The sequence below is a fragment of the Denticeps clupeoides genome, chromosome 3 (genome assembly GCF_900700375.1).
Source record: "Denticeps clupeoides chromosome 3, fDenClu1.1, whole genome shotgun sequence".
NCBI lineage: Eukaryota > Metazoa > Chordata > Actinopteri > Clupeiformes > Denticipitidae > Denticeps > Denticeps clupeoides.
This window is the reverse complement of record NC_041709.1, coordinates 7,700,408-7,724,635: the sequence shown is the minus strand read 5'-3', so window position 1 is coordinate 7,724,635 and position 24,228 is coordinate 7,700,408. Positions and strand designations below refer to the sequence as shown.

Genomic DNA, 24,228 nt, shown 5'->3' with positions numbered 1-24,228 from the left:
TCTTTTTACTATTAGATAAACAAAAATTAACATTATATTGCCATACATAAAGCAATGCAAAATATCATGATATATTCAATCATAACCCCTGTCTAGTGTTATGTACTTCTGACAGATTACTGCCAATTATAATTATTTGACCATTTGACCATTTTTTTAAGACGGTTATTATAATATACAATATTGCAGTCACTTACAAAAACAAAAAAGGACTATTTCAAAAATAGAATATTTTTAAAACAAAATATACAGTGTTTTTAACATCACTTCTTAATGGTGAAAATTGCCTTCAGATCCTCCCTTTGTTTTTCTGCCAAAAACACTAATTCTTGTACACAGGTTTAACACACACAGTTATCACCCAATAAAGCAGACTTAATAAAGCAACAAAAAAAAAAAAAAGCAGAAAACATCTGATCAAGCTAAGTGCACACAGCCCTACGCTCCATAAACAGCATAATCACTGCAAGCAACGCACACACAGTCACTGCTGTAAAACTCACATCATACAGCCACAAATCCCAACCCCTCTCAAAACCAACCTCATTACAAATCTGCTCTCATAATCTCACAACACACCCACTTCACCTGAGGGGAATCACACACACCTCTCATCTGAACCATTTCAACAGTCCCCAGACAGCAAGGGATAAACACACACTCTCTGCACACACACTGCCAGGCTGATGACAGAGATAATGATGCCCGGCATCACAAACACCCCTTGACAGCTGATTGGTGGAGGGCGGAAATGAACAGACACAGTTTAGGATTTAGACCAGGCCATTGTGGGTAACAGAGGTCATAAATGACAGCAGACATTACTTCCTTAACAGCCCAGCAGAGGGGGTCAGAACGTGAGGGCTCTGTCTGACAGCAACAAAGAGAATCACATTTGCCGCTCCTCCAAAATCTAGACAAACAAAAGCCTGCATGTCCTGTAGGCACCCCTAAAGAGAGGCACGAGCCATGCAGATATACTGCTTCTTTAAAAATAAAAACAATGGGAGGGGGGCTCAAACATATGGCCAGCCTGGAAACATTAATGCGGCAGAGAACGTTGACAAAGAGCTTGCCAAGTTTGGAAATCTTCTTATAATTCAAATCACACGGTTATTAGAGTGCCTCGCTCCATCACAGCTCACAACCAGCAGCACTGTTCCCGGACCGACCAGTTCAAACTGCAACCCACCCATAACACCTATTCAACGATGAACATAATTGATCATGAAAGCAAAGTATTGAGGGGGTTGTAGGTGTTTACTCTGTGTGTGTGTGTGTGTGTGTGTGTGTGTGTGTGTGTGTGTGTCATTGCTTACATAACCGTTTACTGACTTGCATGCAAATGCCCATTTGTATTCAGACTAGGCCAAACGAGCAGGACTATTATTCATCCACTGTGACCAGCCAGTCATTGAAACCTGTGAAATACGGCACCTGAGAGGAGTTCTGCAGAGGCGTCCATCACCGGGATGGTGTCTGTTTCCACACTGCCTCTTCTAAGGTGTTTCATTCGCACGAGCATTCTCTTCTCAAGTAGGCCACTGCTTCGCTGAAGCAAAGGGATCCATTGATAATAAACCCCATTATGCTGATAGCAGTCGGTGTGCGTCTCTGCGTCTGAACCCACCCCCAAAGGACCAAAGCAGGGGAGATCTTATCTTTTACACTTTAGCGAATGAGAGAAAGTCCTTTTCATATATACATTAATCACCAAGTAAAAAACCAGAGGGGGAGAAACCGTTGATGAGACACTGGACTGGGATGTTACTGTTACATCATCAAAGGTAGAAAACAGAAACTAGAAGAAAAATAAAACCCCCAAGAGGGGGCTGTGTTCTAAACATGACTCCTGTGTGTCCATTCCTGTGCAATCATGTCTGTTTCTCCGCTGTGGGACAGCTACACGCGTACTCCAGAATCATGCATAATCATGCATATACGGTGCGGCCAGAGAGGCTGCGGTTGCCCTGCAATACCCTCCCTCCCAACCAGCAAACTCATTCACAAGTATTAACATCCTTAAACGTATCAAATGGCTGAATGCTGCTCAGCACTGAGGTGGAGATTTATATAATTGATTCGTTGAGAAGGGGACATGTTTACAATGGTAGAAAATCCCAATCGGACGTGCAGCAGCACCGCTCTCTTCCCACACCCCCCTGGATCATGCCATTTATCTATTGGCAGCAGCTGGCAGTTGCTGGAATAAGCCCATCCATATTGCCCCTATCAGCGCCTGCTGTTATTTCTGCATGGTGAAATGCCAGAGTTACGAGAGATACGACTGTGGAAGTGTCACCGCTTCCCGCTGCAGAAACTCAGCACCCCGATTCTCCCCCATGCTCCCATGCGTAATTAAGGTGGAGGGTTTATCTCAAAGGACTGTCATCGTCAAAGGTGTCAGAGACAGCATAACTTCATGTGTATTTTTATGGCAGAAAAAAGGAAACATAATGAAAACAGACGGCCAATTTCTGAATGTCAACCACATCCAAAGCAATTTCACACGTATTATATATTTAGCTGACATTAAACCGCTCACACTGCTAAAGCAATCATTATTATCACAGGGATGCTCATAGTCAGCCAACCAAATATGTTACCACTTCTCCTTAAATATGATTACAAAAGTTTAGTTCTACTTACTAGCGCCTTGTATACTGTGATAAGTGGTAATTTCCTGAAAAATCACAGACTATATATTGAGCTGTTTTTGGGATATAGCTATGTGTGGGACAATACAAATTTACATAAAACATTTATCAGATGCACCTTATCTAGAGCAACTTACAATCACTAGTTACAGGGACCAATTACCTAAGTTACCAAAGTTATGTTTGTAAATGTTAAAGGGTAAAAAAAAAAATGCCAATTTCTAAGTCGAGCTCAGGTCAAGGTGACAAACTTTCGGTCTATAGTACCCATTCTTTACGGATAATTCCCTGCTGGTAAATTTGTTTTGGTTATTGGCAACAGTGTTTCACATGTTGTAATTTAGCTTTATTAAATGTGAATTTTTAAATGAATTTTTAATTTCATTTGCAATTCCCAGCCAGTGTTCTCCGGTGATGCATTTTAATTATTGTGAGAGATGCGAAAATTGATGCTGAGGAGATGAAGCAGAGGCAAGTGTCAAGCAATTATATTTTAAACCCGCTCTTTTTTTTCTTTCCCTCTCGTAGTGATGATTGTATAAAAATGGGTCAGTAAAATCTAGGTGTTAGAAAATATCAATACAGCTATATATTGCGATATTTTCTGTGGTGATAATGTATCAATACAGGGACATCAAATATCACATTTTTTTTCTATACAAATTTAGTCCACCAGGTGTTGCCGGCTAGCATTTTCTATAGTGAGGTAAGCAGAGATGTGAAACAGCATGCGACTACAACCTCCACTCCTGTAGATGGCGCTGTACAGCTGTTTTTTTTTTAATTACTGATTGACAGACTGATAAAAGCATCTTGTATTTCAGCTCTGTTTTTACATTTGCAGTGAACTGTAGAATATAGCAAAATATGTACAGTATCACAATATATTGTGATATAATCGGAATCATGATTCGTATTGTACCATGCGACCTATACACACCTCTAATAAAAACAGCTACTAAGCTACTATCATCCCTGGCAATAGTTTGTGATAATTCCTCTATTAGAAATTAACTAAAATTCTGTGCATAAAAAATAACCTAACCTTATAACTCTAATAACCGAATGGCCAAAAAAGGACGGGCGAGCACAAACACTCAGCTGAAGCTTTTGCTGCCTCAGTGTTTAATCCATATTTACATTTTACATTTACAGCATTTATCAGACGCCCTTATCCAGAGCGACTTACAATCAGAAGCTACAGGAACAGTCCCCTGGAGCAACTTAGGGTTAAGTGTCTTGCTCAGGGACACAATGATAGTAAGTGGGATTTGAACCTGGGTCTTCTGGTTCATAGGCGAGTGTGTTAACCACTAGGCTACTACCACTTGGACTTGGACACAAAGAGGCAAGCCAAAGCTGGAGGGAGGTTCACACTGACATCCCACCCTTTTCAACACAAAGACACACAGTGCAGGTTCCCCACTCACCTAGGTTGTCTGATTTAAAATAATACTTCCAATTATTTTTCCTGACAAGCATATTAATTCCAACGCTGTGAATATACAGAAACCACCTGAGTGGTCAAGACTGGTTTATATTACAGCAGTGACCCTAGTTAACATTTATTAATGGCAGCACTTGCAGGAAAGAGACCCGTGTGCACCAGGTTGTCAAGCCCAGCTCAGAGAAAGAAGATGGATGGGGCTTCTAACAAGAGCTGAAACCCCAATGATTGCTTTTGTAGGGTGCAATTTCAAACAAACACCCCAAACTCTTACAGTTACGGATCATGGGCCACAAATGGAAAGTTCTAGGGAACAGGCATCAATGAAACAGGGAGGAGTCAAGTCTAGAAGCCTGGAGCCAAGCCAGTTCCTCTCTGAAAATGAAGAGCAAGAGATTAGGCCACTCTGCACCCCTGAGCCCTCCAGCTGAGTCCTGCTACCCTTCTGTTGACCCTTTAAGCAATAAAAACAGAATATGGATGCAGTCCAGCCTCAACCCACTGCCAGCTATTTTCCAACAACAAATTTGACTACTCGGGCACAATCCGTCCCTAAAGTGGGTTTTCTGTGTTTGGTGTCCAAATGGAGTTCTTATAGAGTGGTCATGGTTCCAGAGGACAGCTGGGGCAGGTAGCTTTGGCTACCATCCTGCACAAACACGCGGCAGACTGGGAAAACATTGTTTTTGGTCCCATGATCCATTCGCTCAGGGTGTGCGGCAGAGAAACAGATGGCCATGCATCAAGACAAATGTACTTGTTTACTACAGTATGCTACTCAAGTGCTGGGATGACCGAGCCCAGGCGGGCGCATGCCTCGTTCAGCTTTAATGGGAGAACATGCAAACCAGATTATCTCTGTTCAACATCGTTTTTCAACTCCCCGTTGATCACACAATGAATCACAATGAAACGATTTTTTTGGAGGGAGGAGGTGCTAACAACGCAGCAATTCTTGTAACCTCTTAGCAGAGTTGGGCTAATCGGCATTTCTGCTGACAAGATGAAAAAAGAAAATGTGCCCAGAGTGCCCAAAGTAGAGTAATTCAAAAACACAGCACCATCACTATCAATCTGAGATATTACATGCTGCATATTACAGCCTGTCCCCCTAAACATAGAAAAAAAACATTGGAGATGAAGGGGCCTTTCTAGAAACAGAACTAAATAAAACAGGCAGTAATAATCCCTAAAAGCTACGGTACTCCTATAAACACAAATAACACCAAAATATAAGAGGTATGAATGGGTCCCCCCCGCCCCCATTTTCCTCCCTCTTGTCCTCCTTCCTTCCCCTGTTTCTCCCGTGAAGCCTCATAACAGCACTCATTATTTCCACCTCTCCGCCGACATCCCCCCTCCCCACTCCTGCCTACCTACCACTTCCATACGGGCAGGCTGGCCGGCCGATCAGCCATGTGTAAAACTAGGCAATTACAGCTGGATGATAATAGCGACCAAGGGCAACAGATAGCCCAGCAAGATGAATCACTCTTCCCCATATGGGAGCTGGAAAAAAACTGTGTGAGCGTGAGAAAGAGAGTGAGTTTTACAACCGGAGGGTCTCTATGCAGTAGCTGATCCCACTGTCTCCCTTGTGCCCCACAAAATGCGCACATCCTTGTGGCACCTCAGCAGACGAAGACGAACGATCGCGGGGCAATAGAGGAAATGTCAGGCTCTTGAAGATTCATCTGCCAGCCAATGAAAAGGAAGAGGAGCAGCTGCTGTAATCAATGGGCTGTCAGCATAGAGGACAACAACGTGTCGCAGTGACAACACTAACCTGAACAAAGGACAGGGTTGTCCAGCTGAAAAAATGAGAAACTACAGGTGGAACAGAATTCATTTAACCTAAATTCCATATTTATGCAAAAAAGTATTTATATTCGTTTATTAATTTAATAAATAAGTAAATTAGTACAAACAAGCACATCACTACTGTTCTCCATTGATTCCCTCCAGGAATCACATTTTTTATTTTGTGATTTTCAAAATCATAATGACAGCGCACCAAACAGGCTAGGACACCCCTGGTCATTTCCATGCGTGCTGTCAGTACCCAATCGGGACCATTTGGGTCTGTAGTATTTTTAAAACCTTTAAACTCTAGATTAAAGGATGACTAGTCATTTTTAATGATAAAGTATTTGGTTTTTTTGGTATCTTGAATTTAGGACTTTAGGATCCACGGAAACCCAGCCGTGCGCTCTGTGCTGTCGGACAAAACTATTGGCTCGTACTGCAAGTAGGCGTGGTTTCATGCAGGTGATGCCACTTTGTTATTTTTGGGAGGAACGGCTAGTTCTGCGATAGGCAGGTATAATGAAAATCTCTCCTGTTGGGCAAATTTATATCGCATAACATTTATACCACGCAGTCATAAGTGATGTATGGTTCTGCGACTAAAGGGCTCTGGAAATTGATGCATCTCAACTCATAGCCAGACCATAAACCAGAAAAATAGCATATTAATTTCCAGAAAATTATTATGGGGGGAGAACAGGAGCTAAGAAGAGCGAATGAACTGAATTAATTAGCAGGGCAAATGGCAGGAAGAGAAGCCATCTAAGTAGCAACCAGTCTCATATCTTTGTCTCCAGACAGAACAACCTGGGGACAAGTCAATCCTCCAGCTGGCTGTAGAGATAACACACTGAGTGTTTTCACACACTGACACATGCCAATCTTCCTCAAATGCAAAACACACACACACACACACACACACACACACACACACACACACACACACACACACACACACACACAGAGAGCAGATCTTTGCTTTTTCCCTCGGAATATCAGACGCTGAAAAAGTGTGGGTGTCTCCCACCACCCGCCATGGCTGCAGTCATCAACGCACAGAGAACGCGTCTCCCTCCGGGCTGTAATACAGCCGAAACACGACCATGCGAAAAGGGATTACGCTCCCCCTCCAATAAGAGGTTTATCCTCCTCATACCGGGTGTAAGTGGAGACTTAGTGTTTAACCCACAGAGGATCGGAATTAAAAAGAACGCAGAGGTGCAGTGAAAAAAGGTAGGTAATAATAATATCTTCCCCAAAAAGAAGCTGGCATTATGTAAAGCCCAGTCTCAATTCACACTGCATTGTCCTCCACGAGCCGATCTGCCAAAATGAGGAGGTGAGCCTGGAAACTCTCCTTTGCGGTCCAATTCGCAGCCAATTCCCTACACCGCTCCCAAGCCCACTTGCTGGCTTTTCTCTGCCCCTGGCAGCGAGGGAGGTAGGGGTGCAGATATCTGGCACCAGGAGAGGATTCGGCATCCATGGGCACAGAGGGCCTATTTAAAGAGAGCTCCCGGCGTAATACACAGGGTGGCGGTGCACAAATCTGCCCACTTTCTCCGCGGCGCTGTCAGAACGCCGGCCGCACCTGCCCGGAAAGGGGCAGCTTTCCCCCGCCTGGGCCGGACATGTTCCTCACGCTGAAATGGCTGCTTCTTCCTGCTTCTGTATGTGCTGGATGAAGCTGGGAGCACCTGGCAACAGCTCTACACTGTGTGCTTCAGCACCAGTGCGTGTTTGGAGCAAATCTACAAGCATTCTTGGAGGCCTTAGGAGGACGTAACGCTGGGAGAAAGTGAAGCCGGGTTCCCCAGTCTAATTTGTTGTTTTGGTGATGGCGGTAGAGCCACTGACTACAAAGCTGACGCAAAGCCTGCAATTAGGTCCTGAACTGGTATCACGTGACTGAACCGATTTCATTGGATTCACACCCACTTAATATAAAGCGAATCCCGAATCCTGAAGCCGCCACTGAGCAAAGCACCGTCCCCACACACTGCTCCCTGGGCACCTTTCATGTCTGCCCACTGCTCACTAAGGACAATGGGTTAAATGCAGAGGACACCGTGTGCTGTTCTTGCCGTGGATCACAATATAATATCTGGACCCATATAATGCAAGCAAAATGGATTTTGCTGGAAATTTATCTTCAAAAGACAGAAGATGCCTGAGATCGATTTAAAGTAGCCTGTAGATGTGTGATGCTTGGCTTTTTGTGGTCTCACAGAACCTCCTTCCATTTGGTCCCATGTTTTTGGCAGACTCCAGATGAGAGGTGGTGTGATGTGGATGCTTTTGTGCTTTAGACAATGCTGTTCTTTCTGCCGTCCTCCCACAAAGCTGAGAGCGCTGAAGGGCCCAGACTACAGCTGATTCAGCCATCCCAGATCAACACTTGCTTTCAGCTGGATCCACCCTGGCCACAAAAAACGTGGCAAAATGTCCAGAATACAAATGTCTGAGGGGGAGGTGTAACATTTCTGGTGAAAATATGGGCTGTCAACTGATTAAAAGAATTTAATTCATCAAACATTCAGCTATAATATATTGAAGATTATGACCGAGACGAGTAAAGGACAGACTCTTTGGTTTTCTCAATAATTCAGTCAGGCAACATTCTGCATAAGGACTCATCCAGATTGAGTGGCCAAAAACAACATGAACTATTAGACACACAATACAGTTCATGTCCATCGAAAAATAAATCTAAATGTGAATGCAAAAGATAAGTAATTTGAATCACCAGAAAACTCTTTCACAGTCTGTCTCCATCATGTAGGGAAATCAATAATGTCAATCATGTAGACGATCACTTCAGTTTTCACTGTCATTTATCTGGCTATGAAAAATGTTGCATAGGTCAGATCCACACAGGACAAAACTAAACACAGCTTCTTAATTGAATATGAAAAATATTATCAAGGAAATAGCAGCAATTACCATGTCCAGTTTGACAGCATGAGCTGGCCTGGATTAGAAATTACTTTACAAAATGTAAAGATGTTAGCTCAGCACAATGAAGCATCAAAGAATCACATAAAGGAGCACATGAACTACACCTTTCATCAACTAAATGTACTGCTGCATTAAGAAGGCAGCCCATTAGAAGCTCACCTCAAGACACCGCACTGAAACAGCAATGATGGGGACCCAAGTGACCTCTTCCTTCTAAAGGAATAAATTAATCACATTTCCTGAGCCTGTGGGCTCCTCTGTGTTATCAGTCAAGTAATTTCATTACTTTCACAATGTCTGTGTATACATCGATAAAAGCAGTCACTGGGAAAGGATCCAGTCTCAAAAGAAATGTGTGTTGTCAGGGAGCATACAGTTTTTTTCTTGAAGGATAATAGCACACAAACATTACTAAAATGTACTGTATTAAAATGTATTATAAATTGAGGCTGTTTTTGGAACCACATCGTGCGTTGAAAAGACTTTGAATTCAGATTAACAAGGGGGGGTTTCATCATTCTCCTGCATTGTAATTCATGAACAGGATGAACCAATCGTTTGAAGACAAAGCATCACATGAAGCTCGCTCACCTCAATTAAAAACACATCATAAAAAAAAAATTGTACCTGACAATGCAACATTAGGCCAAGACAACTAATTTCAATTAATGCAATTAACCAAGCAATAGTTTTACTGTAAAATTTGTGCTTCTTTAATTGTGCAGTTATAAATTATTGTGTAGTTACAAAATATTGTGTGATATTGTATGAACTGGTTCCACAGTCACATTTAACACACTGTACTTGTTCATTTTTTAAAAACATACACACAAAGAAAAATCGGCGATGCACTAAGAGACACTATTCACCTGACAGAATTTCTGTTGTTACCTCAACTCAGACACAAACCACACAAACACACACAATTGTTCCCACTGGGGGGCACTGTAATCCCCACAACACATATGTACACTACACAGACACACACCGATCGCTCTACTGCCTTGTGTAAACACACATAAAGCCTGTGATTTCTGCTCCCCGTGCAATTAGGTCTGTGTGCTGCGGCAAACGGCTCCACTCCGGGGAGCAAAGGCTTTAAAGTCTGAGCAGAGTTGAGCCTGCACCACAAACCCCTGCATTTACAGCCTGGCTTCTCCCCCCCCACTGGAGCGAGACACGCCCGCACGCTCACACTCCATCAGATAACAAACTACTACCAACACCAGTGGAAATCTATCACCAGCCAATCTAACCTGAGCAGCAATAAAGATCTGGAATTGAAAAGCTAATGTCTCCCACACCCGGCTGGCAGATGGAAAGAGCGTTATTTAAAGAACGCGTGTCGTCCCAAATCAATAAGCTATCCCCGACACCAATAATGTGAGACCTCTTTAAAATGCAGACTTATGGGTTTAATTTGGGCCCTCTGGTTCAGCCTTGCAGCTTGGGTGCTGAGCGCCCAGGCACAAAAGGGAACCAGGTACAGATAGATGAATAAATAGATCTTGGAGGCCACTTTACTCAAGGCCCCCTGTGCCAGTTAGGCTGAAGGAAGCGACTGGATGGGAAGCGACCTGTTGAGATGGTCGAAATCACTCCGCACCAACTTCCTCTCACGCTGAACCCGGGAGCTTGATTACAGGTCTTCCAGCGACCCCTGTCCAACTAAACGAATTGATCTATCTTTTCCTCACTCCCCTTCAGTGGCAGCGAGAAGCTCCTCATTGCCATTAAGTGCAGTAATTAATTGGAGTTAATGTTGCCTAAGATAGCCTTTTTCTGGGGGGAAAAATGGCTGCGTGAACTCCCATTAAACTCGCAGAGTGCTTTATCAGCGAAAATAAATTAGCCCCTTTTTGAGAGGCGGTGCATGAGAAATTGTGGCTTTATCAATGGACGAAAGCCACCGTGGAACAGCTAGACTTTTCTTTTAGAGGTAACAGACCATCGCTGCAGCTACAACACGTGAATACTGCAGAGCTCCATGTAATAGTGCTGCATGCTGCGTAGGTGTGTTAGCACACACAAACGCAACTTCCTCGGCCTACGGTGAAAATCATTCAAATCTATTAGAGCAGTAAATAAAGGGGCCGCCACATCACATTTTGTGTGTGTGTGTGTGTGTGTGTGTATTCAATGACACTGCAGTTGTGCAGCACTCTAGATGCTTTATGCTTTTTTGAGACCACCGTGCGTGTTCTTTGGAGTACAATGTCAGGGTCATATATCGCTGACAGTGAAAAAAAAAAAAAAAAAAAAGTCACAGACAACAGAAAATCCACGCCTGAATAATATCACACGTACAGGAGCAAGGCTGTGACTTTAGCTCACAGTCCCCGTTAACTACATCTTACACAGGGCGGCAAAAACATGTTTATCGAAGCACGTTTCGGCAAGTGCAGACAAAAAAACGCACCGCTCTCGCTCTATTCTCATTTATGTTACTTTCGACTTCTTTGGACTGTCAGTTCTGATGAACAAGAACATCGACATCAGAGAACAGCAGCGGTGAAAGTGCGCCAGCGAAGGATGTTGCAGTCAACGCGAAACCGTACTTCGCTTCCTGCGGTTTCATCCTCAACATCAGCTCAATACATTTGATCGCTTCAGACCTTCTGCGCCGCTCAAGGGTAAAAGCAGCGCAGCCCCCCTTCCGCCGCCGAGAGGACGACCAGCTTCCAGTCCAGGAAACGAATCCCCTCGGTGGAGGATGAATTATTCAGTAATAAACAGTCTGCCCTGGACTTGGCTGCATATGGACTGAAAAGGAATCCTGCCCAGCTCCCAGAGCCATGGAGCAAAAATGGCCTCGAATCAATGAGATATGTCTCCACCCGAGACCATCTCCACTCTATTTCAGAAGCTCCCCTGAGCCCAGTTCAGCTCTACCAGCCTGGACCTTTTTTTTTTACCCAACCAATCCAAAACAGCTGTACATATTTACCAAAATACCGTGATATTATTTCATTCTGCATGCCTTTTTTTTGCTATAAATGTTTCTAAGTCACTTCAATATCCATTTCAATTAGAAATAATGACAATAATCAATCATGTCAAATTAATGAATAAATTAACAGTTACAATTAAAGGATGTCTTTAATAAAGGACGTCTGCTTTGTATTACCAAACATGATGTTTTATAAGTCAACATAAGTCAATACAAGTCACATCATAAAAGATGAAAATGTAATGTTATTTTAATCTTAAACAAACCAAACTCATTTCACCACATAGCGGGAAATTGTGATAAATATCTTTTATTTTGAACATCAGCCCAATGCTCATTAGCCGGTGGCAAGCATTCATTGCAATAGTAATGGATCACGAATCCAAGCTAATTAACACTTGAAATTGCCCACCGCACAGACGGACTCCCAACATGGTGAGTCCAGTAGGAACAACCTTTCAACCACCTTCCCAAAACAACAATAACCAAGAGCTTTCTCCTTCTTTCCCCCAAATTAGTGTGTGAAATGCCCACAGACTGGCCTAACAGACTGGCCTGCGTCAGGTGATTAGAATGGTCCTGCCGCGCCTCTCCATCGGTCACTTCTTCACTAAGCTGGCCAGCCTGTTACCAGTGGAAAGAAATGAATAAGGCTCCTCTCCGCCAGCACACACGGCGGATTGACGGATTATCAGCGGAGGATGCTGGGAGACGGGCCCAATGAAAAAGGTTAAGCTTCTCAATAATGCAACAACCACTTTTAATTTAGCTTTAAAGCTCAAGCAAGGCAAAGAAAAGCAACAGAGCACAAACAAAAGGGAGCAAAACACACATCTGTAAAGACGTGGGCAGGGGAAGGAGAAGGAGAGATTTTATTTAAGTCCATCCATCAAACTGTCACGCGCTCAACCATGAAAGGGGGGGGGGGGGGGACCTACTACAGACAAGCAGAGGAGAGCTGATGCAACCCCAGCTCAGACCTGCAACCTGCACCCACCAATCACAGCACCTTATTCAAAACATGGCGTGGGGATGTCAGACGTCTCTACCTGCACACCCACCCCTCCCGCCCCGCCCCACCCCGCCCAGCATTGCCGATCCGTATGTTCGCGTACCCACGCTGGGACAAAAGACGCTGGCTGTTGTGTCTGCTGTCTGATATTTGTATTTGTTAGCAGCGTGAGAGCCACTTTGATGGCACGTCTCCTTGACTCGTAATGAGCAGCCATACCTGACACCTCTGTGGGCCGGAGAGTCATCATTAACAGGCACGCTGTCATTCCCTTACCCTAACAAGAGCATGAGTGCTGCTCTCAGACGGTTATGTGGAGAACTCGTGCACGCGACACGGATCCATAACGCCTCTGACACGATGTGGGAAAAGAGCCACAGGTTGGGTTGGAGATGTAAAAATGCAACAAACTGAAATATCATTACTGGGAACTTTCATTCTACATTTCATTTAATTATAAACGGAGAAGGCAAGTCCTATAAAACCGTGAAGAAAGTCTACAGAAATTCTTTTAAGAGCTTTCAGCAGGAATTATACATCATTAAAATCAAACAAAACAGACTCTCACTTGCGCTAAAGATGTGCCCTGGAGCCCAGTTAAGGCCAGAAAAGGCGGTTCGAGAATGCCACAGGACGTCCCCTAATGCACTGCAATGCACGTTACAACAGCCACGCTCATTCATTTTCATAATGGCACAACGCAAATGACACTTCCTTCCGTGGTGAACGAGGCCTTTTAGAGTCAATTTGGGCGAGAGGGAAGGAGTGAGGCGCTGCAAGACGCATGTGTGCACGGGAGCCGTAATCAATGGCGCCCGGGCTGCTGTTCAACAATTTGCACTTCATTAATGACAGCGCAAGCTGGGCTGCGAGGATTTCGGCGTGATTTATCATTCCTTGCTGCACTTAATGTCAGCAGGTAGAATAGTTTTTTTTTTTTTTTTTTTTTTTATTAAGCTTCCTAGCCAAGAATAAAAAAAATAAAAAGTAAAAAATAGAGCCTGACAACTGGAAGCGTGGAGTCGTCAGAGCGGAATTAAAGCCCCGGCGTGCTCGCGGCGATGACAGCGGCGCAGATGAATCACGCCGCTGCAGGTACAAGTTTGAGAGATGGAGGCCATTTAAAAAGGTGCGGACAGCTCCTGGCACGCTGCGGCAACACGCGCCGCGTCCAGTAAAATCCTTTTCAACTGGCGCCGGAATGATTGAAGGTGGATCATTCAAATATGACCCCTTCTTGGTCCCTTCTTTTGTTTTCATTTCCTTCCTTCAATTTGCTCATAACAAAGACATTTTTCTTTTCTTTTTTTTTTAAAATCTCTCACAAAATATGAAAAGAAAACGTCTTAACAGCTCTTTCTATTCACATTAAGGCTTCCTTTAAAAGCATATCAATATCCAACTAAACCAAAAATCTGTTAACACAGAGGACTTTGAGCAAGGACGTTAACTGTTAAAAGAGGGTATTTTTGCGGCTGCGGCGATTAAAACGTTAATGATACAAAAGGAGAGCGAGCAGTGGAGGTGACAGCAGTGCGCTGTGTGGGAAACATGGAGAAGACAGGAGATCATAATACAGAATACAATTATGCATATATATGTAAATACATGCATGCCCACATATTTACTTAAGGCTGCACATGTGAGGTGCAAAACACATTCACACACTGCCGCTGCATTCGAACATAGCAGGGTTCAGTCAAAGGCAGGCTAACGCAAGATTATGCAAAATATTTCACCACAGGCGCAATAAGAGAACATCTGTACAGCTCTAGATTACGTGTAAATATGAACAGCGCATATTGATTTGAATTCCCAACAATTCTAGCGAGCGCTGACAGCTGATCTGCAACACTTCCACACTCTACTTATTATCTCTTTATGGATTTGAATAGAAAAGGGGGGGGGGAGAAAAAGTCAAACTGATAAATGTTGTTCTGAAGTCATAATGAGCCATTATCCACAGTCTTTTGTTTCGCGAACCTCCTGAATAAGATGCAGGACACGCCGGTTCCCCAGACCGAGACTCGTTTGCAGAGGCGGAGAGCGGCCGCAGCGCCGCCTGCAACAAGCCTCCCTGACATTTCACTGAAGGGAGCACTTAAATTGCAAATGAGTGCTTATGACAAAAACATAAATCTTCCAGACGTGGTCTGCTCGGAGACGGACAAATTTAATGGCCAAACTTTTCATCCTTGACCCATGCAGCCGCCGAGCTGCCTCATTTTTCTCCAGAGAGACAGATTTAAGGAGGTAAAAGTGATGGGGGAGGAAATGCAAAACAAGCAAAACATCATTTTGCGTGACGGCCCTCCACCTCTGAGCACCGAATCAGAGCGCTGTGATGAGGCACAACTTTAAAGCGAAGTGCTGGCAATAAAGTCGGCCATTTCCCTGCGCGTGTGAGATCAGTGACTAAGCATTGGTTCCGCTCAGGATATGGCTAAACAATAAATAACCCATCACCGCGATGTTCTCCTGAGCACAGTTTTGCAACGCTCTAGCAGGATCCATGTCTGAAGCGTTCAGATGGCTGAGACAGAGACACTTGCAGTGTCACAAATGCAGCAATTTAAGACAAAATTTATTGCACATAACAAGATCACACGCAACTGCACTGCAATATACAGACTGTGATATCATTCTTACTATGGGTAATATAATCATGATTGTTTCAAATTGCAAGTCAGTCTGCAATTCCAACCCTTTAAGTCACTGATTTATATGGTTGGTTATGATAACTAGGTTTAGTGTGGCAGCCAGTGAACCAGATGACCTCACATGTCCAAATAAGACAGGCTAATTGACAGTCCCGTCTATAGTAATGGTTTCCATATGATTTATTGAAACTATTACATATTGTGGCATCTTCTTTATAGCCACATTATTTTGTTCAGGCACGGTACCAACTGGGTAACAATGAGGAAATTAAGATAACTTTTTGGTTAATTGAGACCCTTTCAGAACGTCTCATCAAGCGAGTTGCACATCATATCAGTATACTGATGTGAATATACTTCACTCTTCTGGGCGGCGGTAACTTCATTAAATTCCACTTAATCCAATACAAGGGCTCATCATCTTCCAGTCTTTGGGCCAGATGAAGGGTTGACAGGAAGTATCCCACTGAGCTGCACAGGATTTATAATATCTTTTGTTTTTTTCCCAATTAGATTTTAAAAATGCGATGTATGGCCTTATGTAGAGTAATATAATCTGTTATGATATTTTTGTAACATTTGTATTATGAAAAGTACATGTATCCCTTTGATCCGAATAAAATTTGAGTGGAACAGTGCTTATATGAATTATCAGAACGCAGATCACAATGAATCTATAGTCATATAACACAAAATCAATTAGGAATTCAAGAGTTTTATTTGTCTAATGAATAGTTATAGCAGTACAACAGGCAGTGAAATGTATCAGGGAATGATGAGACAGGGAAATAGGAGACATATCCCCGTACATCGGTTTAACCCCAATATTTTACTTGAGAATGACTGGAAGTATGTGTGATTTCATATGTTTAACACTGACTAATGTTACTATTACATTTTATTATGCCCACAACCCACTACACCAAAGTACAGTAAGTATACATATTAATCTTTCAGGCATTCAAGAATTTTTTTCCCTCCTGCCAATGCTCTATTCTTTGGAAAGGTATAGAAGGAAAAGATAAAAGGAAATCCTGGGATTTGGTGGCTGGGTGAGTGTGGAAAGGTAACAGCCCAGGCCTCCAACAGGAAGCAGTTTCTGTATAAACCAATTCTATTTACTGACAAGTAGGCCTGTTTATTTCCTTGATGTATCCAGTTAAGCCTTCTTGCAAAGAATGCAGCAGATTTAATTAAAGTCTGACGTTCTGCTCAGAAGAATGAAACGAGGCAGATTTGTGAATACATTTTGCTCAGACACAGTACCAACTGGGTAACAATGAGGAAATTAAGATCACTTTCCAGCACGGCGTTTTGGTTAATTGAGACTCTTCCAGAATGTCTCATCAAGCAAGTGGCACTTCAGATTCAATCAGTATACTGACTGCACTCTTCTGGGCGGCAGTAACTTCATAAAATTCCACTAAATCCAATACACGGGCCCATAATCTACCAGCCTTCGGGCCTGATGACAGTTTGACAGGACGCATCCCGCTTTCCTCTGAACTGCACAGAGTCCAGCTCTGTTAAAAAAGCAGGAGGTTAAATTCGCAAAGTCCTAGCCTGGGAGCGACGAGCCCTATTGGCCCCGGTGCTGCTGAAGAACTCCCTGTCTCTGGAGATCCCCTGTAAACCCAAAGCCCAAGCCGACGCACACAAAGATTAAACTCTGAGACTCATATTTCCCATAAACTCAGCCATTTTTCTCAAGCCCCTCAAGACCTAAAGACAATCAAAATACAGGACAACTTGTTTCTTCTGGCTGGGTTTGGCTACCAAACACATTTAGGGAATCAACCAGAAGCTTTATTTTGGATTTTTAAACATCGAATCACAATACACAAAGCTGTCAAAAAGAATGGACAATTCGGGCATAAAAATACAGACCCCCCAACCCTCCCCTCCCTAATGAATAGTGCAGAGGTGCTAGACCCATTTGTGCAAGAACCTCCGAAGCATCCCTCTAAATTAATTTTTGCACAGATAATTAATTGCTTTAATGAACTCACCAGAGTTAACACCCTGAAAATAACAGTTATGACAGTTTCAAATGTTCTTCTCTCATCCTAAAATACATCGATGTGAAAAGTCCGTTCTGCATAAGATCAGGAGCAATTTCAAAAAAATTATTATTTTCTTTTAATGACACTGTGTGCAAATGTGTTATTTATAAAAACACAAATGTATCTTTTTTTTCTGGCCAAAAAAACAATAATTTTCCCCAAATGGTTCATTTGAAATCCATTTGGAAAAGACAGACGAGTGCAAACAATTTTGAATGAAAAAGTCAGGTCCGTCAGCAGTCCTTTTAAAAAGTAAAAGAGAGTGAACATGAAGTCAAGCTGCTATTCTTTCTTTCATATATTTATTCTATCATAATTCTATTTTCTTCACACACATCTATGCTCCTTTCCACATTAATGTATTTAAATACTACCCTTATCTTATGCCAAAGCCTGTTTCTGACACATGGAAGGGGTTAATCTTCTTCTGCCCCCAGCAACTCAACCATGAAGATTCAGATCTTCTATATGGACCCTGATCTCGCAAAGAATTCTTAGCTAGCCTTCTCAGTTAAAAGCAAATCCAGCCAATAAGAGCCAAGTTGAAAGTACGCCAAGGTGGCCCATGGGACAGGCCGCTGTATGTTCTAAAACGATAACCCCCCTGCCCCCAAACACTGGTGGACTTATTGCAGGACAGCTTTTTTTTTTTGCTTTAGCATATTAATTTTATTTATCTTTACTACAAACATCCCCAAAAGAACATGAGAGCTTTGTGAATTCCGGTTCCAGGAATGGCTGTATTCCAAAATTCCTGCTCTTGAACCTCAGCTTTCCATAATCGCATCAGGCCTACTCTGATCAATCTCCAAATAAAAAAAAAGCAAGAATGCACGCTCCGCTTGCCTACGATATTAAAAATGCATGAAAACATGGCAGAATCTTGTTTACATTCTGATGCTACACAAAATTAAGCATGAGAAGCAGAGCCAAAACACTTACATTCAAAGCTCGTTTAAGAGACAGTGACAGTTCTGCTTACGATGCCTCCATCCAAGTTGAGCGGCTCAGAGCTCGGAGAGGACAGACACGCCCATCAATTAGCAACACCGCCACCAGTGCTGAATACAAAAGAAGTTGTGGGACAACAGGAAGTAATGTTCTTATACGTGTACGATGCTTACCTAATGAAGGTGCTGAATTAGTAAGCAACTCAGCAATTTCCAAGTATTTAGCATTCGTAAATCAGTAACATGCCTCTAACTGGCCAATGGAACCGGTCCATGGAATTTGTATCAGTTATATAAACAGTTGAATATAGTTCTATGTGTTGAAATATAAAAGGTTGTTTTAAATGAATATATAAATCAAGAAGTAGTGATAGGTATTATAAATTATGGGTGAATTGTGTAATCATTGAACTGTCAACTGAGTGCGAATCAACATGGAAAAATTCTGATTATCTGTACCCTTGAGGAACAATTGCATGTTATTGTATTCTGGCCAAGATGATTTCCGTCCAGTAATGAGTTGGCCTAACCCTAATTTACAGCGCCCATTTTACACCTCGCACTGCACCTCGTTTACTCCGAGTCTCCAGTACGGCTCGCCTGGTCCCTCCATCTCTGAAGGTAAAAGGAAAACATTCATCTAGACTCTTCTCCGTCTTGGCCCCTCGGTGGTGGAATGAACTTCCCCTCGAGGTCAGAACAGCTCAGTCACTGAGCACCTTCAAACGGCAGCTCAAGACCTTCCTCTTTAGAGAATATTTAGATGAAATTGTAATTTTCTTGTTGTCGAACTTTGTGTACAGAATCTACAACAGAGTGAATAAAATAGATGTATTCATAGTTGGGGTCCTAGTGAACCGGAATTGATCTCTTCGTCGATGGTAACTTGAAAGCACGTTGTAAGTCGCTCTGGATAAGGGCGTCTGCCAAATGCCGTAAATGTAAATGTAAATGTAATTTAGGACCTGGTGGTAACTACTTGTCTTTGCTTCACTGTCATGCCATTCAGGAGCTTTGATCTGTTTTTTTGCTTATAAATTTTTTTTTTCGTATGGTTTCATATAAGAAAATCACTACCAACCCTGCAATGATACCTATTGCATACTAACTATACGCTGGAAGAGGGTCTCTCTCTCCCTCACTCCTTCCCAAGGTTTCTCCCCTTTATTCAAAACCACGTTTTTAGTTTGTAGTGAGATGTTTCCTTGTGTGCAGAAAGGGGCGAAGTGTGGGGCTGTCAAAAGCACGACCGATCACAGGAGCAGCACAGGGATTCAATTAGTAGAGCTAAACATCTCCAGGCTGACCAGGCCAGGCTTTAACAGAGCATTTCACGCTTATTAGATATGGATTATATCAACTACAGTACATTTCGCTTCAGTTATGTTTGATTTCAATTATTATTTCTATGCCAAAAACATTTCCTCTCAACACTAGATTTGATTACATTACTAACTTTTTAACTGGCAGTAATTCGAATCAAACCTAAAACAGGAAATGTCACTGCCTTGTATAAACCGAGTTAAATTGTTCAAGAAGCCGATGTACACTGTATTTCTTCCCACAAAAGAGCTTGCAGAACACCCGATTAATATATGGGCTTTATTGCCCTTTGCTTTTTACTTTTAAGTTTATATAACACAACCTGCCCACACTATGGAAACAAGAAGCAGGAACCATGTGGAGGGCGCTAATGAAGGGCTGCCCATGGTGCATCAGCTTACCACGATGCACATGTTTTGTTTTTTTTTTTGTCCATCATGATAATTAATCGTTGCAAAAACCCGAGAACAAATCCAGATGTTACTCACTGGTGTTTCTGACAGATTTACAGGACCAGCAAATCAACTTAGCATCCGTGGAAAAACATTGTGGCAGCGAAGCATGCTATGACTTTCCGAGATTGAAGCTTAATTATACCTTGCCCTGATTGACTCGTTTAAAACAATTATAGTGTAGGTTACATGGATTGTGATATCAGGCGCTGGAAAAACAAACACTTAAATGCCCGTTCATTAATTCAGGGACAAAAGTAAAATGTCACTGCATGTACAGTTGGGCTAACAATTTCTCAGAATCCATCTGCTGCCATACGCCAGTAAAAATAAGACATCATGCCACATATTTCCCAGTATTGGGTCTGCTTCAGAAGCAGGGAACGCATACTAGAAACCAACTGCATCCAGCATATGACTACACAGCCAACAAATCTTCAACTCACGTACTCCAGAGCCATTTATATTCTGTCAAAAATAAATACACTGACAAAACACACAAAAAAAAACATATATATACATTAAAAATTACAAGCCAATGCACAAGTGTCAAACCAGAAAATTGACAATTTCTTTCCTGTCCTTTGATTACTGAAATATGTATTGAACTACGACAGTTTACCAATAATCACCAATCTATATCAATAGATTGATAGGGGGTGGTAGTAGCCTAGTGCGTAACACACTCGCCTGTGAACCAGAACACCCGGGTTCAAATCCCACTTACTACCATTGTGTCCCTGAGCAAGACACTTAACCCTAAGTTGCTCCAGGGGGACTGTCCCTGTAACTACTGATTGTAAGTCGCTCTGGATAAGGGCGTCTGATAAATGCTCTAAATGTAAATGTAAATGTGAAACTTTTAAAACTGTGGTTTGATTATTTATATAGGATATTACAATGATGCAATGTTCATTTGAATATTTGGTCCATTCCGCTTATTTAAATAATCTTCTGTGTCATATTTCAGAGAAAAAAAACTTTTTGTAATGGACTGGATGACGTTACTGGTCCCATGATGTGCGCTGCAGGGGAACATGTTTTTATATATGTGTGTGTGTGTGTATATATATATAAAAACATGTTCCCCTGCAGCGCACATCATGGGACCGGTAACAAGCTTATAAATGGGACATATGCTTATAGGCAGAGGAGAGGAGACATTGAGGACTATGATTCTCACATCAGGCTCTCAACAGTTTTATGCCCGCAGTTTCTGCGCAAAGGTGCTGTTGCCTTCAGCTCTCGAACACTAGACAGTCTGCAAAGCATGATGGTCTATATTAAGCAGTACAGGGTTCGGCTGCAGTACACTAAATTGGTCTCACAACCATTACGCAGTACATGGAGTTTATAAGGGAGACTTTAGACATCACACCCAAATAGCTGATCTACGGCTGATGTTTCAGACATAGCGCCTGTCAGGCTTTTAATTCAGGCAAAGGGGCAGAGGTCAGAGCTCAAGACCTTCAGTCTGGATTTAATGGGTGGTTCGGCTGGTAAATTAGCTGAGCTCAATGAGGCACCAGCTGACCTCAAAAAGTGCTGTGGCAGTGTGTAAATCCAAGGTCATGAGCGAGGCACATTCTGTTTGTCTGTTCCTCTTCTGTTTTTCATCTTTGCCCATTAACTGGTAATTATTTTATTTTTGCATAAAATATGGTAATGAAGATAATGTGCGTAACGTTGATTGGCAGGGCCAATGGCACCAGATGGACCCGCTCAGCTCCCAGAGAGTCTGAATCCTGTTCAGGAACCAAGACCAAGTTTAAATGTGGCAGCGTGGCATGTGGCGTCAAAGTAAACACAAATCAGCATCAAACTACCAGTTGCTAAGCAATGTGTAAAGATGATCTATTAAAGTCTCGGTGAATTGCCAGTCACACGCATCAATCAAATCGCCATCGTTCTCACCCTGTACACACAGCCCTGTTCCACACGGCCAGTTAAGAGTGTCTGACAATGAGTCACTGCTCACTTCACCCCCCCCCCGAGGTGCGCCAACGCAAGTGTGGCTTCACGCTGCCGTGGCTCCAAATCTGAAATAAAATTAGTGATTGCATTGCAGGTACACAACACCCGGCCTCTGCTTATTCTGGCACTGGCACATGCGCTGACGTACATACCCATCATGCCTGGAAGTCACTCATCACACCATGGCAACACCCTCGACCCCATCCTCGAGCAGTAGCATGCGCAAGCCAGTACCGTGAAGGCAGTTTGGTTGGATGTTACTGCTGTTTGTGTATGCGTGTGTGTGTGTGGTCAGCTCCAATGGCTTAGATGTCTGCTAACTACCCTGGCCATTGAGAACAAGCGATGGAATGCGGGGAGCTATAATTCTAATGATTCCCCTTCATATAAATGTCTCAAAACGTAAAGAGCTTCTGTTCTGATTTAAGAAGCCCAGAGAAAATGATTGGCTTGTACCTACCCCAATCGAAGACAAAGAACTAAATGTCAATAATCAAAGTAAAAGGAAGTTATCATTACATAGTACTGAGCGGAAAGCACAGCTCAGTTAGGTTTGCTATTATTCATTCACCGTCAGTGATATGTTTCATTCCCGCAGTGAAACGTGTTTAATATTCAAGTGCTGTTTTAACTTGTGCAGGTCTTTTTATATATATATATGTGTGTGTGTGTGTGTGTGTGTGTGTGTGTGTGTGTGTGTGTGTGTGTGTATATATATATATATATATATATATATATATATATATAAAAAATACAATCACTAAAACTGCTCTAAATAGGGGTCCTGCAGCCGGCAACATGATTAATAGCTCAATAAAAGTAAACCTCACTTGCCTGGAAAAAATTAAATAACAGAGGCCAGCAGACCCTGCCTGTGCAGATTGCGCGCCAGTGGTCCACACATATGACATTTACGATGAAACAAAGCGTTGGCCCTTTTTACCTCTTCATCCCTAAGCTGGCATGTAAGACATCGGTAAGAGAGGTTGTGTTAGGGGGCTGGAAGGCTGGTCACTGATACCGTGGGTGTCAGGAGAGCCGAGCGATAAGAAAAGTCGATAAATAACAATTACCCAGAGTACTCCCGGCGGCTGGAGAGGTCCTCCTCGGACTATTTATACACCCAGCGGGTCAGAGAATTGCTCTCAATGGAGATTAAAATCCGCAAACAAATAGATTGAGGGGAAAAAAGGGGAAATCTTGTCAGCGATGTTTGAGACCCATGTTTCAGATGATGAAAGGGTTGGGCTTGGATGAAGTGTTAAGTAAAAAAAAATAAGGATATTTTTTAACCTGATTTCTGGTGCAATGTAGGGGAGAACGCCCTGTATCGTGTTATCCAATTAAGAATTCAGCACATGCTGAAAGGAAAACATTCAAATTTGTGCATAGCGTGGTACACCATCTTTTCATCTGTGCTAAATTCTGCTACTACTCTTTAGCACAATGGTTATATATGCTCCCCTAAAACATGAACTTTAAATTCCAGTGTTTAAAGAACTAATTCCAAAAATTCTGTCACTTGAAGAAAAAAAAAAAAAACACACACACATATGAATCCGAATTTCATGTCAGCTTTCCTACATCCAGCAGGAAGCTTCACCATAAAAGGATTCTAGGTTCATCTGGGTAAAATCCATCTGTGACAAGATTCCACTAATTAGGAACAGCATGAATCACTGGCACATGGGGGAGAAAAAAAAAAAAAAAAAAAAAAACGCCACATCACGATAACATCTAACAAATATTTTCCCCTAAATTTCCTCAGGCAAAAAGCCAGTGAACACAACTTTGGTTTTCCTCTCACACAGGCAGAGGTTGGAGAAAGTGGTCCAGCTTAGTGTGTTTAGCGCAGGGTAAAGCGATTTATAGAGAACAGAAGAAGTTCATTATGTACGGTCCTCCGATTACTGCCCGAGTGAGACAGAAAGAGTGTGTGTGTGTGTGTGTGTGTGTGTGTGTGTGTGTGTTTTTTC

At 42.6% G+C, this 24,228-nt stretch overlaps 1 protein-coding gene across 1 annotated transcript in view; it reads right to left on the bottom strand.

Annotated features, from left to right (window-relative positions):
• Nucleotides 1–24,228, bottom strand: part of tnksa (tankyrase, TRF1-interacting ankyrin-related ADP-ribose polymerase a) — a 73,197-nt gene that overhangs the window by 39,966 nt on the left and 9,003 nt on the right. The window lies entirely within an intron of this gene.